Source organism: Montipora capricornis, chromosome 13 (assembly GCF_036669925.1).
Source record: "Montipora capricornis isolate CH-2021 chromosome 13, ASM3666992v2, whole genome shotgun sequence".
NCBI classification, from domain to species: domain Eukaryota; kingdom Metazoa; phylum Cnidaria; class Anthozoa; order Scleractinia; family Acroporidae; genus Montipora; species Montipora capricornis.
In genome coordinates this window covers 45315394-45320393 of record NC_090895.1, presented here as the reverse complement: position 1 = coordinate 45320393, position 5000 = coordinate 45315394, and the positions used below count along the sequence as shown (strand labels likewise).

The 5000-nt window shown below is 37.9% G+C and overlaps 1 pseudogene; it reads left to right on the top strand.

The window, feature by feature from the left end:
* LOC138030891 (dedicator of cytokinesis protein 11-like) overlaps positions 1-5000 on the top strand; it is a 72564-nt pseudogene that overhangs the window by 47950 nt on the left and 19614 nt on the right.

The window sequence follows — 5000 nt, the reverse complement described above, 5'->3', positions numbered from 1 at the left end:
GAATTTTGAAATGCCACATTAACAAATGAATTTTGAATGCATGAGACAATGTTTCATGTTTAAAAACTAACCTCTTGCTTATCAATCGCTTATTACTGCATTTTATATACCATGAACAAAATGTATCTTTCCTCAAATTTATATTGCAATAACACTACAATAATAATTATTTTGAAATGTCATGAATTAAATGAACAATTTTTCCTCAACATAAAATATTTACTCCTTGTAATAAATTCCTCAATAAACATTAACTCTTTGTGATAAATACTAACTGAAACCTTGAAGAAATTTATATTGCAATATCACTACAATAATAATTATTTTGAAATGTGATGAATTAAATAAACAAAACCCATGTTAAGAGTAAAACTAACTCTCCTTTTGGAGTTACAGTAACTCCTTTCGAGTTACTCCCATATGAGAGTAAAAATAACTCTCCCCCTGGAGTAAAAGTTACTCCAAAACAGTGAGTTATACCAACTCCACTGAGAGTGCTAAAATAACACCCATGGTAAGAGTTAAACTAACTCTCCTTTTAGAGTTGCAGTAACTCCTTTGGCGTTACTCCCATATGAGAGTAAAAATAACTCTCCTCCTGGAGTAAAAGTTACTCCAAAACAGTGGGTTATACCAACTCCACTGAGAGTGTTAAAATAACACCCATGGTAAGAGTTAAACTATCTCTCCTTTTGGAGTTGCAGTAACTCCTTTGGCGTTACTCCCATATGAGAGTAAAAATAACTCTCCTCCTGGAGTAAAAGTTACTGCAAAATATTGAGTTATACCAACTCCAATGACAGAGTTAAAATAACTCCTCTACATTGCCATCTAATTAGAGTTAAAATAACTCCTCAATAATAGTTATGTTAACTCCAACCTAAAATTTAACTCCAGAAGGTAGCTAAACTAAACTCCTTTTGAGAGTTAAAATAACTCCAAAAAAATAACTCCATCCTTATGGGTTACATTAACTCTACCTCGAGCGAAAATAACTCCTTTATGGAGTTATTTTAACTCGAAAAAAAGTAACTCCACCATCAGGAGTAAAATTAACTCTACTAGCTAGGGGAGTTATTATAACTCTCTAAAATTTACTGTGAAGGTATTGTTTTTCTTTTTGTTTCTTTTTCCCTCTCTTTCTTGAGTAGTAAGACCAAGATCATGTAATACGTCCCTGCTAGCAGAGGTATCTTTTCTTTTTGCGTTCGCTGGGCCGACGAGTACGGGAAAAAAGACCTCTGCCGTGAATCGACATTCATTTTGATCCAACCTCCGTCCATCCTGCGCATTCCTTTATTCTCGGTTTTCACATGACGTCACGACCGCCATGTTGGTGCCCTAAACAAAGAAAAGGCGGCCATGTTGGTGCCCCGACCAAATCCTCCGGGAATTTAACTATATTATTATGCAAACGCTTCCTTTTGTTTTCGTTGAAAAACATGGCTGTTGATCACGTGAGTGAAAACCAGCAATAGTAATTCCGCTGTTGTTGAGTGAGCCCACACAACATGAAGTATCACGTGAGGGTATGGTCGCTAAGTAACCGCCGCGCATGCTCAGCACAGTGAGTTTCGACCCATGGCAGAGGTCACTTTTCCCGTACTCGTCAGCCCAGCGAACGCAAAAGAAAAAGAGACCTCTACTAGCAGGAAATTTTAACGCTTACTAAAGAACAGTTATCCTCTGTTTTATTGAACCAATTTTTTAAATTCTCTCAGCTGCACTGGAGTTAGCATGAAATGTAGATTATTTTAAATTAGTCTTCATTCTATACCTATGTATGTCCATTGAGAAGTTCTCACAAAGCTGCGCGATTCCGCGGAACATTGCGATTTCACTTTGCTGATGTTTCCGGAATTTCTATCTTCACTTTCAGCATACAGCGTTTACCTCTGAAGTTAAAGATCTAACGAAGAAGATCCACACTGTTTTGCAAGCGACTGCACAGATGAAGGTGAGCTGCTGTCCGATTTGCTCATTTGCAAGGCCCTTGTTCGTATCACGTGATCATTTTACTTGTGGAGGCTGGCAGGCAGGCAAATTTGGTGTGGAAGATGTTTTGTGGAGGCTGTGGGATACCTGGAGTTGACTTATTAGTAGTACATTGCCCCTGAAGATTGGTCATTCAGTTCAGCCCTTTTGCCCCTTCATAACCGGAAAAGCAACAAAACATGGATGAATCTGAACTCCTCGTATCGTAGGACCAAGGATAAACAGTCCTTTATTTTCTGTCTCGTTATTCGCATTACGGTATAGGGAAAGTTTTTCCTGTCGAGTTAACTACAAAAAGAAGGGAGACAACACGAGGGTGGACGGGTGGGGTGAGTTGTATTTTCAGCAACTAACATCGGCGGATATTATGTGTAATTTTGTGTCATTAGAAGGTTTCCTAAATATCCATTGAGGAGTGGATGTGATTATGCGATTTCCTTTCTCCCAGAGAATCGTGATGTGATGTCTGAATGGTCTATCAACCGAAAAATGTAGTTCCTTACTTAAGTACAACAACAGCGTGATCCTGCATGTGTCACATAGGTACCTGTTTCTCGAAATCTCCAAAAGCGATTCGTGAAACTACAGGTGTACCGTCTGAGTATTCTGAAAAATCGATCTTTCAACATGCTTTTAAGACCAGAGAAAACATAACAGTTGCAAAGTTCATGAATTGAGTGAAATGTTTTCCTTTGAAGATAGAAAGCGTTAAACGTTATGCACGTGAAATACGCCGGAGAATTTTCCGGTTTTTCAGTGTTCTCCAACTACCCTTTGAGTTTTGAGGATCTTCCCAAGCGTTCAAATGTTCAATTTTGAAACTTGGTAAACACATTATGTGAATTTTAGTCTGATTGGTTTGGTTTTGCTTTGATTTTTCTATTTATGTTAAAGCCTACACTTTCCTTTTTTATTCACGGACGATTAAATTCGAGAAATTGTTCGCTCAGATTGCTACGTTTTTGCGACTTTATCGCAGAAAAAAGACGCGCCCTTTTACTCTGATATAATGTTTTAATTTAAATACCATTATTTTTCTCAATGTTTTCCCAATTGCAAAAAATGCCTTGTTAAGGTAATTTCAGAGCTTAAAAAGACGCATCCTTGCAAAGTTAACAAAAAGGTGTACGAAAACTAAGCGCATCGAGGGAACGGATAGCTTGTTAGTGCCTATCCGTGCTTGTCTTTTTGTGCAACTTTCTAATGTACGTGCGTAAAATGAGAAGAAATTAACGGTAAGTGCGTGAAAAGATCATTACTAACCATTCACCAGCCCAGCGGGTGAAATCAATCACTGTGTGCAGGAAAAATTTTCAAATTAAAGTTTTACCTTTGTTTGTTTATCGTTAAATGATGCCTTAAGCGATTTCTGGTGTTATTTTTATCGCAGGTTTTTTACTGATTGACCGCCGTTTATCGCGACAAATATCACTTGGTCAGGATATTTAATGCAATTGCTTTGAATCAACTATGTATCGGCGAATCACGGTATTTGTTCTCTCGATACGAATGGCAATATTGGAACAAGATATTGAAATTGCATGATAGAATGATCTATCCCTTTTCGACATTTTTTGTAATTCTCGCGCAAGCATAGTTTATTTAGCTCTTTTTGAACCATTTATAATGTTAAGAAAATGAAAAATAAAATCACTGCTGCAGGTCTTCCTCTTTGGTACCTCGGGTTGTCGATCTCACAAATGCTCGATATTTGTTATTGTATTGCGGTGTCGATTTAGAGACTGTATCGTATCGCGGCTTTGATATCGATATCTTCATATCATCTCGTGGAAGCCCCAATATTTATGTGACAAGAGAGTGGAAAAGTACGTGTGATGTTACCGTGCAGTCCTTCCTGTTATGTGTTATCAACAGAACGTGTCTCTTGCGTGGCCTACGTGACAACGTGGTGTTTCAAATCTTAAACGAAATCTGATTCCCTTCGCATTAAACAACTAAGGCAATTGGATTTGGAATAGTATAAATTTGCGACGCCTCTGCCGTGGTAAAAGTCAGACATTATCAAACCAAAACTGAATTCGAGAATGGTTTTGCCAGCACTTTCTTACGAGGACATTGTAAGCGAGGTGTGGAATAAACACGGGCAGTTACGGGACAAGAAGAAGAAGTTAAGGCTTCATCCGATTGAGAAGCTTGCAGCTCATCAGCTAACTATTCTTCCAGTTGTAACTTCCCCGTATCTGCTGAGTCCAGCCAGTTCCCGCAAAGCTTTGTTTCTGGTAATTTGTCCTTTCTTGCAAATTTGGCAACTTAGAGGAATTTTTTTGTTTGTCGAATTTAATTAAGAACTAAGTGTATTTTAGCTTTATTTATGAAAAGGTGTTGTGAGTTATAGAATATGAGAATTTGTAAACAGTTAGTTTCTTATATAGTGTCGTCAATCCGGAATTCTTCAGTGGCGAAGTCTGTCTTTAGAGAGAAGTTTCTTCTATTTAAATTAGTAAGGGGTTTCCATCTGAGGAAATCAGGTGGAAGGTTCGTCCTAATCTTTCGTGCTTTCTGTTTTATTTTTTTCAAATCTTTCGAAATTTGGTCTTAATATTCCCCTTTCAACAGGTTGGTTCTTGGCCAAATGTCCCTCATTTTTCATAATTATTTAAAGAGTTAAAACAGTTGTTAGGTTACCTTGTTGTGTGTGTAACCCGAGGTAGCAGCCGTCTCTCACCGAGAAAGCCTCATTTGAATAGCCAAGTCATTCGTTATGAACCGTCAGTGTCTTATATTAAAAATAAAAATAAAAAATTCAGATTCGTCTTTCGTAAAACTTCTTCTATGTTGTTTAAACCAATTAAAACACAGTTATTGACTGTGCCGTCTAGGAATACGATGATGTCCCTGAGATGTTAGTGGATCTTCAGTACAGTTTGGCCAAGTCTTACTCTAGTACTCCGGAATTGCGAGAGACGTGGTTAGAGCACATGGCTGCTGTTCACGAGGGTCATGAGAATTTCTCCGAGGTAATTCCGTTTTGTTTCTTCACGTGA